The following is a 14,143-nucleotide window of genomic DNA, read 5'->3' on the forward strand; positions in this document are numbered from 1 at the left end:
AGTCCTTCTGGTAAGTGTTATACCTGAATCGGTGACCGGCCTGCAGGTTAACAAAGAATCTATACGCTGATCGAGCCGAGCGTGTAATATGCGATCGGCTTATCGGACACGATAGATTTTAGTCATCGGGCAATAAGCGCAAGAGGTTGACGGGACGTTTAAGCAACGAATGAGGGAACTTGGGGAAGACTTACAACGCCTCGCGATAAGTAGTCCGGTTAAAAAAAAAAACACCCGGGATATTATTGACCAACGGGAACTCTCCCACCTACGCCAGTTTCCATTCGTGACGGAAACGCGTGTACAGCGAATAAATGCGGTGATATAGGATATTGTGTACGTACTAAACCTGCAGCGGCGGTCAATACTTTAGACACGTTATACAAAGAGCTACACTTTGCGGGTATATATATATAATATGTATATTCTCGACACTTATAGTTCACGTTGGTGGTAATTACAACGTTGTTTTCCACAGGGTGTCCATGATCAAGGGCTCGATCGTTGTTCACTTGCTAATATAAAAAGAAAGAAGAAGAAAATCGTCCGCGGAGTTCGAACAGGAAACCGATCGTCGTATTTAAATTTATGTTATGCATTCCTTTGAGCGGCCATAGTGATGCAGAAAATGACTGTAAAAACTATTTTCTACCCTCGAATGTTGTCCGAAACAAAGAAAAAACAAAAAAAAAAAACAGCCTACCCACTTGTATAAAAAACGTGATAAATGGCGTCGGGCGGGTGGAAAAGGTGAATTTAAAAGAAGGATGGACTGTACGACTACCGATTATATCGCGAAGCCAAGGTGCCAGGCAAAGACTCGAAATTAGTAGCTCCTGTGGGTATACTTTATATTTCAGTGGTATACTTGAACGATTTATGTACAACGATCAAGTTGGCGCCAAGAAAATTCGAAGAACAGGCAGTGTAAAACGATCAAGTTTTCTTTCGATACGTTTATGATACGTATACTATAGCCAAGGACCTTAAAACGTAGTTGAATTATGATGGAGATGGAACTAGGCGTTTATAAATTCAAATTTAAAAGTCATCGAGATGATTTCCTTTAGGCAGAAATTTTCTGTATTCACTTTTCCTCTAATTTTATTTCACTAAAGGGTTGGGTCAGGAAGCCGGGACCCCGGGGTATACCGAACGCTTCAGGCGACGCTCGAAAAGGCGAGCTTAAAGGTCAGAAATACAAGGTCGGTGCTGAGTGCAGTTTCTATCATATTCCTCGTTCTCTTGGCGCGTGCAAACTAAGCTACGATATCGGCGAATCGCGACAAGCCGTCCACGATGGCGAGCAAATCCACGAACGCACATGAATCCTACATATGAAGTACGCAAGTTATGCAATAAAACATCTACTCACCACTATAACTATTTACATCCCACTGATAAGCCCTTCGGTAGTCGTCGATCTTAGTTTAGAAAAACCACTGACGTACTTTTGAAAGAAGGGCACTGGTACCCGGTTTAATTCACTACGGATTTACATAACGAATGTAATGTGATTAATTTACAACGAAACATGCTCAGCGTCGACTTTGACGCCATTTATTCCACTCTCTATCAGCACGGCCATCATTAATTGTCCCGATATCACGGACTCGTCATCTCTGGTCAGTTTTTGTCACTGTGTTTCATCGTGAAGTGGGTTGGTTGTTTTTAGATCCTGCAGGATTTAGCCGCGGCTAAGGGGTTAAAGGATTAGATTTATAGAGTGAATAATCAGCGATAGATTGTATATGTCATCAACTAATAGATAATATGTACACCTGTTTTCAACTAGATCTTATCCACCATCTCCCTTCTTTTCTAACGAGCACATCTGTACGTATAATTACTATAACTGGGATTGACTCGACATGGAAAAAAACACGCATTGGATTGAGTGTAACCTGTACGGAAAAAGGCCTCGACTCCAGGTCAACTTTTATCAGATGCAATCGATATCTCTGCCGCATAAAACAGCATAACAGCAGCGTAAAGTTAAAACTGTATTATATACGTATAGATTATATGTATATATTATATATATATATATTATATTATATTATATATATACATATACCGTTTCACTGAGCCGAAACCGATAATGCTGTTCTATAATATTATTGTGCTTAGAATTTGTGTTTATAACATGTACTCAGTGTACCGCGCGTAATAACGCGGCGTTCTCTCTATCGACTTGAGTGGCGGGGAAAGGAAGGAACGAAATGGGGGCAAAGAGGTGGAAGGGTGCTCAGTATTTTGGAACCCCTCGACTCTATGTCAAACGTTTGCGGAGGCAGGATAACGACAGATATGAATATGAATAAATAAAGGATACAGAAACGACCGGGAAGGGAATTCAAAGCCCTCTTGCAGCACTCACTCAAGTTTTAATTTTTTTTTTTTTGGTTTTTTTTTCAAACAATCGTTCCTCGACGTAGCTTTATATGTTTCACGATTCCTCAGGGACAGCTTCCTGCTTACGGCTATCGAGAACGTCGGGTTCGGGTCAGAGTTCAGAGATTACGAAACGCATGAATGCGAACTGTGCAGACTGCGGGGGTAGGCAAACGATCACTGGATAGAGCTCACCCCGATTTTCTAGCCTCGGGATAAAAGATGTATTCGAGAAAATGATTCCGATCGCTTACAGCCCAGCCAGCGATAAACGCGAAGACGCGATAACGCGAAAACGCGGAAACGTCACCACGTCAGGAGGCGACGCGGTGGCTCATGGCCTCGGTACTTCGCTGGCCCAACTATTGTCTGCCATCTTGGGAAAGCTCGGATAGCCAGCTTTGCGGCGCCGCTGACGGAGGCGCGAGGCGATCAACGCAGGGGCGGCGAAGGGTAGGGTGGAGGATGGCGCCGTCGACGCCGACGCGACGCCGACGTTGCGTGACGTCACGATTCAGGCCGGGGTACAACGTTGCGGAAAAGCGTAGTCATGGTGACGGGCGGCTCGACGCCGTGCCGCGGATCGTGTCGGGGGTGGGAAAAGCGCCGAAGGGATGAACGTGAACGGGGGGCAGCGCCCCCACCTCACCCTCGTCCCGCACGCGTCTGTGAGTCCGCGTCTTCGACGTGGGGCTCCCACGCATACCGTTCAAACAAATATCGAGCCTCCCTTGTCCCAGTGTCAGCGTCTCTCACACATGCATACCGTCAGCTTACAATCATTCATGCGACCTTGTGTTCGAGGGCTCCGTAATACGGTGTGCGAACCGTTATACAGGCTCGCTGTCGGCAAATGTATTCGTGTACCATGAGGATACGTATATGCCGTACATTAGTCTGGTATACGATACGAGTAAGTATATGTGTACCTTACACGTATGGCGTCGAAATATGATTCCTCGTTATTGATATGCAACCCTGTCACTTCTGGCCGCGTGGCTGGCCACTAACCCACCTGACCGTTTCATCGCTCATCGACAACCCCCCGCCACCTCCCCGATTGATATGAAGATTTTATTTCCTCGCCGGGGATTCTTATGCAACGGACTTGCAGCAGATTGGGAACTGTCGATATCGTTTAAGGACAACTGCCACGAATCGAATTACTCCATTATATTCTAAATTCGCTCGCACATTGTCAATAAACAGAACTTGTATATGTACGTTCAATTGTAAAACTGGCCTGATCATTAATTTTATCCCATTCCTCTCCACTGCACACGTAACGAATGTTGTTTTTCATCTAACGGAGAGATTGAAGTTGACTATTGCCAAAAGTGTTTCGCCTTGTTGGTGGAAGCAAAGACGCGTTCACGATAACGAGAATAAGAAAACGAACGATGAAAATGAGGTGAAGGGCCGAGTGCAAATCGGGTCGCGGAAAAACTAACCGCGAACATGCATAATGTCGTTTCTCACAATACCTGGAGAAGAGAACGTGTTGGGGTGGGGCTGAATGGAAGGAAAAAGCAGCGTGTACGACGACGTGACTGCAGCAAGTAAGCCTTCGCGAGGGATGTGGATACTCTTCGAGAACGGTCCCGCAGGGCTTTCGAGGCCTCGAGACCAGTCAAGGCGGACAAAAAGAAACTCAAAATTTGGAACGCCAGCGTTAATCTGGAGTGTCTCGAGTGTATATTCCAGGTAACTCGAGGGCGTGGTTGCGGTGTCACGTTACTCGGTAATCAGGATCTCTCGACTCCTGTAAGTTTCAGCTTTGACCTAACCTTCGGTTACCCGAGGAATTTACCCGCCGCCATTTTGACACGGTGAATCTCTGCGTCGGAAATAAAAGTCACTTTTCTTATCCGGCCAAGTTATTCAATTTACTCGGGTGTAATTATTAATAGTTCGTTCACACATATCTGCGCATGATTGGAAGCAAACGCTGCATCTAATTTGAAACGAAACCTACTTGGGTATTGCAAACTTGCACTTCTCCCGTTCCCGTAGTGATTGATATCCAATATTTGCTATTTGTGTCAGTGTTAGACCTTCGATAAAGCTGAAGAGTTTGACCGAATTCATTCCAGCATTTGACAGGCTGCAAGTTTGCAATCAACGGGAAGAGAATGCGGCTGTCACGTGTCACGATTTAGTTGAGTCTGTTCGGCTGGTATAAGGTATTTGTTGCACGTGAATACCTCGGACAATTCACACATACGAAGAAACGCAACTGTGTGAAGAAATAATTAGCCGCATTTCAACGAAGATGTAAAATTCATGAGCGGAAATCGAAAGGTTGTATCTATGTTCGAAGAATCGTTATTCCTTCTTCAAAATAAATATTCAATGTTGTTCCTACAGGGAAAAACTCCGTAAGTGAAAAATTTTGACAAAAACATTACGTACTTGCATTATATACATAATTTCTACGTCCAAAGAGCCTCAGTTTCATCAATTGCATAGTTATATCTCGAATTAAAATAGCCATCGGTATTTCTAGTTTGTACAACAACTGGCTGATACATTTGAAATTTATAAAGGGCTGACATTGTCGCAGTTCACTCTATACTCGATAAATCGATGGATTATTGAGCTTCACTCGAATAACCAGGCACCGATTCTTCGCAAAAGTTCCGCGCAGGCAGGCTAGAAATCCAATAAAAATAAAAAATAACTACAACAATAAAAACCTTCGTAGAATCACAATACAGTAAGCTCCTTCAAGAATCATTACACTCGCTCTCTTGGAAACAAACTGTAAATGTCACCGATTACCAATTAGGCGTTATCAAAATATAATATTGAGATAATAGTACGTGCATTGTGAAAGTTCAAATACCTGCAATAATTCGTTTTACAGGTAAACGAGACAAGCGCGTGTCTTATCGACTGCAAATAGTGAATTCTGTCACCTAGTTGTACATCTAATCGTCTACACAAATAATCCTACAATACTTACGGGAAAATCAATCGACCCCTCTAAGGCTCTGCTATAGATGGAATCTAAATCGGATTTGTGAAGAGAATCGTTACTCGCGATACGACGACACTGCCCGCGACACTTCGATGTCTATATATCATCAAACTTTTATCCACCCCCGTTATGCAAGACTAAATCCTGAACCATGTATTCTCTGTAAATTAATCAGCAATCACCGAAGCTTGATAAAATTCAAATTTACGTCAAGCTGTAAGCTTCTGCATGGTTGATGCTGAAAAATTATACCACCTATCCAAATGCAATGGTACGAATATGTATAACAATATCCAAAGTAGTGGGTAAAGAGAAATAACTAATCCAACCTCTCGATAGCGACTAGAGTTTTAATGGCACCTATATTCCCAAACAATTACAACGAATAATAACTGATATATTTTAAATTTGAATATCTAGGTACAAGTCATTGTGGAGGGTCGTTCACGTTACCCTTCCCTTCGTCTTTATAATCCGCTTGTTACACGGACGGCCGGTCGACGGAACTTGACTTGACCACTTGGGCTGAGAAAATCTAAGCCCAAGCCTCCACGTACGATATTAAGAAACCCCGAGGCGTAACCAGTCGGTCTAAAGCACGGACGATTGAGTTGCAAGAGCATAATGGACATGTAATGGACGCGGGATAACTCCGGTTAAGTTTGCGGCGCGAGGGCTTCCCTTGCGCTGTTATAGTCACCCAACTTGCTCGTAAGTACAAACGCAGTCGCCCGACCCCGTAAGCAACGTGACGATCTTTCACTTCAACAAGTATGTGCGATCCCTGCGCTTCTCTAAGCCTCCGCGCAAAACGTCGACCACCTTGTGCTTCGAGGGTCGATTACATGCACACCCTACGCCCCTGCATAGTTGTAGTAGCAAATACGGGCGAAGGGAGGTTGCATAAGGCGCGGGAAGATATCGATGCCATTTTGTTCGAAGAGATTTTTTTTATATCGAGTATATATAAGCGTATGGACAATGTGCGTGAAATGCCTGAAAGCGTTATCGAGTCATTTTTCTCTGATATATTGAAACTTCTTGCGAAATTGATATTGTCGAGCAGGAAGGTTCACCGGCAAAAGCGTATAAAAAGCCATCAGTTTCGTTCACCCTTGCAGATGGTATATTATACAGCCGGTTACTTTTATCTCAACCTTATTTTAAATCGAAAATTTTTGATTCTTAAATCCACAGATGCTGTATAACGGGAATTTCACATCTTCTACGGATGTTTATGAAATGCTTTATACATCAGCAGCTATATCCTTGACTAGTTCGAACATTATCGTAATCAATGGTGCTATTAAGTTCAGCTTAGATAGTAGCCGTGACTAAATTCGACAAAAAAAGAACAGCAAAACACATATTGGAATACTAGATTGTCTGCATATTATCAGCTACCACACTCATGCTCTCTTTGTACCCTGTGAAATGATATCTTTTAATTATGGTACAAAATAAGGATAGTTAAGAACCGTGCACTCGTTACAACTACATATTTTGCTCGTCACAGTTACATAAGCTGATTTACTTACAATTGGCGAAAATTAGTTTCTTAAACAGAAAATCTTAAATTTTGCAACCTCGATCGACGAATTTAATTATAAAAAATTATATACGAGAGATGCGTATCCAACATATTATATATGCACGAATATGGTCTAAAGGGAAGACATATAAGGGAAGACTTATCTGACTTCTATCTCCATGTGAGGTATTCATGGTATTTAATTCGCGTAATGGCGGCAGTTTGAAGTAATGAGATGACCTCTGAGGGTTGTGATCGATCTTCTTTGTTCCGATGACTAGGAATTGACAATGGTCGTGAATAACTAAGGAAGGGGCGGGGGGCAGCAATGATAATTTTATCGCGGGATCATTTTCTACAGAGTGTCGTAATCACGCACGTTTTATTTCGATTGTGATCTTATTTGCCTGCTCGTTGATAGTCGCAAGAATGTAAAAAACGTTATACCGAAATGTTACGTATATATGTATAACAATAAAACTAACGAGGACGCAGATGTTGAGCCAAAATTAATTAAAAGATAACGCGTGACAATTGATTTGCCAGAATTACCTCGCAGAGATAAACCTCATACGATTCAATGACGAAGTCTATCTTTCTCGCAGAGCAAAACGTTTCGCAAGGGGCGTCGTACGTTTCTCCCTGAGAATATTATCTAAGACGACAATAAGAGAGTCTCGAGTAATTGAATTCAGAAACGGTACGAAGTTCAGGCCCCAATTTCGAGCCAATAATAATTCATTTTGTCTCTTATATATCCTGCGCGTGTCACAGTGACAAGAGTTTAATGCTAATTATCACGAAGACGCGGCTCGATGATACCTTGATACCATTGACGAATAACTCGACGTTTATACCTTCGTGATTATTACTATTTCATCACAGTAAATCCCTATCGGTATTATCATCGGGCTTATGTACGTGATCCGGGCTCCGCGATTCCCAGCAAATGAATTCCCTTTGATTATTCGAAGAGCTTTAATGGCATAATATGGGCATAATGCATGCATCGATTCTTGATCAAATTAATTGCACGTAGCCCATACATAAAACAACGATCAATGAATTATTTTTCTCATTTTTAAGTGTCTATTACAGTAAACTACAACGTCTCGATGTAACGAAGCTTCTCAAAGTTTCGCCGAATTCCCACAGCTCAAACCTAAATCTTCTACCGTGTATTTATCATAAAGCCAATAATCAACTTCGGTACACGAACACGGCTGAAAGTATGAACTGAAGATTTCGTTCACGCGACTAGCTGAGCTTTTATTGCGATAAAATGTCGGAACGATTCGGTGTATCGTCGATGCGGAGAAAGAATTGCGGACCCGAATATGAGGCGTCGACCGTTCTTAGGTCTTGACCTCGTCGCCCAGGGGGCTAGAGACAATGGTACCGGGATAGGAGTCGAAGAACGCAAACGGAAGCGGTGGAAATCGTAACGACACTCGAGGCGACATCGAGAAAATTATATCGCCAAATTGCCGATTCGTGTTATAAATCCTACGTGAAGCAGATATATTGCACGAGATGCTCTCGGGCGTATAAATTTTCGTTTTTCGAGGGCGAGACTGTCTCCTATAACCATTTTGTACAGTAGGTAGATCAGATTTCTCGTTACTGTTATTACACGCGCGCCATTACTTTATGTTACATATGACACCCTCGTCGACCGACTTCCGGCCTGCATTTTCGGGGGTTATATACTGAATTTTTTAATTTCTTGAACCATACAAGGATAAGTATCGTCGCCGTGCGTAGCGAGGCATCGTTATTTATGGTAATGTAAAGGTTTAATGTTCGCATAGTAAAGTAGGTTGCATGTGGGACTCTGTGTAGGATATATACCCCACTACCGACCCTTTCAAGTTTTATCTTGATTTTTGCGTTTCGCTGTACGTTACGCCACTCGAACAAGAAAAAAAAGAAAGAGAGACAAAACCTGTTTTTACTCGTTTTAATCACGATGATTCCGTAGAGTGCAGGTAACGAAACGCAAAAATTCAAGATCGACATTGAAACCCGTACAAAAGTTTCAGGGATCTGATAAAAAGTCGGAAATGAAACACTCGGCATGTTAGTTATATTTACGATTAGATATAACAATATTTTATACTTTAAAATTATATTTTACTAATTTTCGCGTTATTATATAGCATCATGTTCCGTCAGACTTGGAATTGCCGTGTCTGTCTGCGCAAGTTCGTCCACTAAATTGATCTGTATATATCCTCCGTTTCCATCAGCTCCGTATTTCATAACTCAAAAATTCGCCTCGCAAATTCTTGAGCTCCACGCCCGCCATCGAATAGTCAAATTATATTGTATATGCATATATACAAAGGTAAGATATCAGAAATCGATTAAAAGGATATGTATATGAAATAAAAAAATTCAACTTGTCGGCAATATCATCTACGTGAAAATCCTGTCTTGAAGTTGATAAATAAAGTGAGGAATTTTCACGTTCGACCTAGGTTTTAGTAGAACTTTGAAACATCGCTGCAAGTTGAAGTTTATATTTCCTTTAGTTACTCTACCGGGGATTGCCAGTAGTTAACCAAGCTGACCTGAATGTTTCCATTATAATTATGCTGGCGTGTTCGTCACGATACAAACCGGCAGCGCGGCACACGGCTGATTGCCGACTTTTATAATACGAAAAGAAAAAAAAAAAAAAAACAGAGGAGTAAATAGGAAGTAAAAAATAAGACTAGAACAAGAATCATTGAACGGGTCGATAACACGTAGTTCCTTTCGGCTAGTTTCACAATCTCAGGCATGATGGCTGAGCAACTTTACAGACTATGATTTTCGCTCAACAGCCACGTACCACAGCCAAGCTTCTATGCCAAAAATTTTCCATTCACACTTTCGGTTCGAATACCACAAAATTATTATGTTCCAAGAGGGACCCCGGCGTGAACAATTGGTGGCAGCGGTAAACATGCCACACGTCAAGAGGCTGCACGAAGTCGAATGGCGCAGACGCGAGCAAGAAAATACGTTTCGTAAAGTGCTTTGTAAAACTGGCAGAAACTCAGCAGCTATAACCAAACTTCGCATGGCTAATACCTCGACTTATTTACACCGTTAAAAAACGTGAGGGGAATAATTCGTCGCGTTCTCTCGCGCTTCCAGTAATTCTAGCATTTTTTCTATCCGTTCCTTTATTGATCATACCCATTTTTCTTTTTTTTTCTCATATCGTTTTGCCCGGTCTGTAGGAACGATTTGTCGGCAACCCGGAGTTTAGAATTCTCGGGTCCGCGTCGTGTGGTTAATTTTTGGATCGTTCGTCGAACAAATTTTTTTATTTTTTTTACTTAAATTTTTTTGTCCATTATCTTGATGAGTGTAGACGGAATGTCGATTGGTAGAAAAGGGGAAATAAAATTTTTCACTGAAAAATATCACCGAATAATTTTGAAAAATATTAATAATGCACGTACGATCAAAATGTCCAAATGGAATTATGAGTTTTGGGCTTCTGGTCGTAATACGTGATGCGGGAATTTAAACAAGATCTTCAATATCAAGAGACCAGTCAATTGATAAGCGATAATCGATCAAAAATTATTATCAGTCGACGGATACCAGCATTTTAAAAATCTAATTCCAGTTCCCTCACCTCGTATTACGACTAGAAGCGCAAAACCGATAAACGAATTTTGGACACTATATCGCTTGACTCGATACTATAACTTTTTTCAATGTTTGATCGACTGAGCGACGAACGATCCAAACATCAACCACATGTCTAAGTCTGCCGATACCTGCGTCGTCGTTGCGCCACAGCCTAACGACCAACTATATAGTTGAACCGTTAAAAGTATTCGCGTGCGTGAGGTTTGCCCAGGCAGCAAGCAGCCCGGAATATCATCCGAACTAGAGTAGTATTGATCATTTCTACAGTAAGGTTGGAATATTTATTATTTATGACCCCAGTGCGAAACGTGCAAGAGGCCCCGAAAGTTTCGACGTTGAAAATAAATGTCAACTGACATAAAAAGAATTTTTACACCGTACTTTCATCTTGCGGGGCGAATACCTCGTGCCGACGCATTTCTTCTTCATATATGTATATATATTTGTACTCTGCTCCGCGAATAGGATTCTTCATTCCCACGAGGAGCGTATTCATTAATCGACCCGATTCGGAAATAGAGCGAATTAACCGTGTGCTTGGTACTTGACAAGAAATCACAAACGGTATCCGATTTTGAAATTGAATTAAATTTGACGTATGGGCTAAAATAATTCAGACGACAGAGTTTCGAATGTGCTGAAAGAATTTTATTTCTACGATTATCTAGAGTCGCCGAATTTCGATCGTCTGACTTCGAGTATTCTCATACGATTGATAACTGTAGCCTTGGGTAAAAATTCCGCCCCGATGATTTGTCAAGATAAAAGGAATAATGGATTCCCGTATCACACCTCGTGGATCTTTCTTCAAAAAAAAAAAAATATTAAGGCGTACTCCCTTGTACATCAAAATTCCCGAAAAATAATTTCAGAATTTACCAATCAATAGCCGTACCTCGCATCTCCGTCATCCCTGATGCTGGCGAATCATTTTTTAAAGAGACTGGATAATGGAGGCCATCACAGGACCCCGAGTCGACCTGAAGTGCCGACGAAGAGAGGCGGGTGAGGGGGAATGCAGAGAGGCAAAGAAGTTGAGAGAGGTAAAGATGAAAGTGTCGCAGTGGCGTATTTCGGAGCTCGAGCTCAGAAAGTGGAGCTTCGCCGTGTCCTCAGAGCTGTTTCGTTTACACACCGACAGAGTACGGTTCTTACACTTTGTCTCCCTCTCTCCAATAGTTTTCCCCTATAAATTCTATCACATAATTCTCACGGCGCGCACGACGTTAATTGAAACATCGTTGCCATTCTGCACTTCACCCAACCTCACCCTTATATCGCCCAACGCGACGTCATAGGCTTGCTCGTGAGACTGATGCACCGAGTTCATCACCAAAATTGAATTCGCCTGTAGTAGATAGCTGACTAACTTGGAATAATTCGTTTATCATTCACTTCTCGGTGTTCCTCCTCATTCAAATTTCACAGTTCTCTAGGATTGTTTACTCCGTTGTTTGAACATTGCGAAAAAAAAATCGCCAACTGTATTGATTGTTTGAATTGTGTGGTAAACGTATGTATTATATGATTGTATAATATATACGATTTAGACACACGAAACCTCCGATGTATACTCGATTAGTTTCGTGATTGTTGTTAATGCATCTAGTTCACATTGGCCATTTTCCACAAAGTGCAGGAAATTCATCGATCATCTTTCGATACTTCCGGGAATCGATTGAAAACGATTGTGAGCAAGAACGGGATTCGGTCCAATAGCGAAATAGAGGGTCAGCGTTATTTTCTCGTCTGCGTTTTTCGATATTCATACGAATCTTGAAGATCCATTATCGCATTCTTTTCCTTTAGCAATAAGCTACGTACCATGAATAGACGAAGCTTGAAGTCGAACGATTGGAAAACGATCAAACGCGATAAGAATCGCTTGGATATTCGAGGAGCCGGAATGAATCCATGTACCCGTCTATACAATTGTCAAATAAGTTACACGATCGGATAAGGCGATAATAATATTGAATTTCACCAAGCTGATACTTTGAGCTATTTATTTTGCACCACGCGCAATTGTTTCAACTTTCTTTTTCCACGTCTCATCGTTTGTCTTGGTAAAACTTTATCCGAAAGGTCGGATAATATATCGAAACACAATTGCCGACGGTTTTCACGACATACTTCGCTCCTCGAATATTATTACTTGACCTTTTCCAGTTCATTTTTGTCCGTCGATCACGCGATATAACACACATGTTCTTTCAACGTTATCCAAATGACATTTGAAAAGGTATCAAGCGAGTTTCTGCTGTATTTCAACGTGCATTGCAAGGATGAAAACAATTAAAAAAATTGAATTCAAGTGAAATAAGCAACAAAGTACAAATGGTGAAATAGGTCATAATGAATATTACGAATAACGTCTCTCAGCATCGAAACTGGTCAATGTGTGCGGTAAGATTTTACACGAACAATTGTTCGAAACATCTTTAATTGCCAACATCGTAGAAGGTTCGTGGCCTCATTGTGGACTACCAAAACAACCTTATTCACTCACGATGATTTACATATCCTGACATAAAGTTCTTCTTACAGCAAATGACGCATATCATGCGCGTTTAAAGGAGTTAAAAAATCGTTGCCTCTATGTACTTGCGTAAAATTGTTAAAAAACGTAAAAAAATTAATAAATAAAACAAAAAGAACGAAGAAGAACGTTGGTATATTTGTAACGTGAGGATTCGACTTACCAACAGCAAGTAATAACTATATATGTACGGTCAAAGCGATTGCACAGACGAGGAAGAGGCACTGCGACAGAATCGGCGGGCGAGGAGGGGGCGGGTGTCGAGGCACCTCCACGGACCTAGCTTTCGTTTCGGTATCTTGAATTTTGTTCTTATTTTCTGGCTCCTTGGTACACGAGTACACTGGCACAGGGCACACTGATACTTTGAGAAACCAAAAACCACTTTTGAAATCCCGACCGACTTTACGTGACTTTTGTATCCTATTTTTTTCGCCTCGCCTTCTCCTGCCCTCAATTTGTACCTTTTTCCTTTTATCTTTCTCTCCTGTCGCCTCCGTCGATTAGTCACTATATTCCTCACAGGAATCCACCTTTTTATTATACCCGCCTCGTGTCACACTACACGAAGGTATAGTGGATAAAAAGTGCGTAGAACTTGCTTTGCGACAACATATTCTCAACTGCACACTAATCGAGTCCAACCCGTATTTACGCTTTTTCGTCAACCTTTATCCCGTACCGTCAAAAAATCACGCGAGTCGTCAATCGGATCGACGTACGTCAGAAAAGTGCGTTGGTTGTTTTTCCTTCTTGTCTCCTTCCTTTTCGATTCTATTTTTTGTTAATATCAACTACACGTAATTTATTCTCTCTTGTTGCTTTTTTTACATTCGTATATTATTATAGTTACATCTATATATTAAACTGTTTTGTATACGTGTGATCGTCCCTTAGGCGCTACCGCTAGCCTAAGGAGGATATCGCGTCGTCTTATTTAAACGTACTCGAATATACGCATTCGGTATTAAACGCTTTCCGAAGGCAGTCTTGAAGATTCGGTTGAAAGCTCGGTGTCCGAGTCGTCCGAGTCGCGGGGGGCGGTCGG

At 41.6% G+C, this 14,143-nt stretch overlaps 1 protein-coding gene across 8 annotated transcripts in view; it reads right to left on the reverse strand.

The window, feature by feature from the left end:
• The window catches only part of LOC124185712 (sodium channel protein para), a 66,426-nt gene extending 52,283 nt beyond the window's left edge, over positions 1–14,143 (reverse strand). For 6 of the 8 annotated variants that reach the window (XM_046576735.1, XM_046576738.1, XM_046576737.1 and 3 more), the window contains exon 1: positions 13,259–14,142. The gene's annotated coding sequence lies outside the window, so the exon portion shown is untranslated. Of the gene's footprint in view, positions 1–1,375; positions 1,698–2,077; positions 2,744–13,258 lie in introns of those variants that run through there. The other 2 variants (XM_046576732.1, XM_046576736.1) reach the window with 2 other exon arrangements.

The sequence above is a fragment of the Neodiprion fabricii genome, chromosome 6 (assembly GCF_021155785.1).
Source record: "Neodiprion fabricii isolate iyNeoFabr1 chromosome 6, iyNeoFabr1.1, whole genome shotgun sequence".
Taxonomy (NCBI): Eukaryota; Metazoa; Arthropoda; class Insecta; order Hymenoptera; family Diprionidae; genus Neodiprion; species Neodiprion fabricii.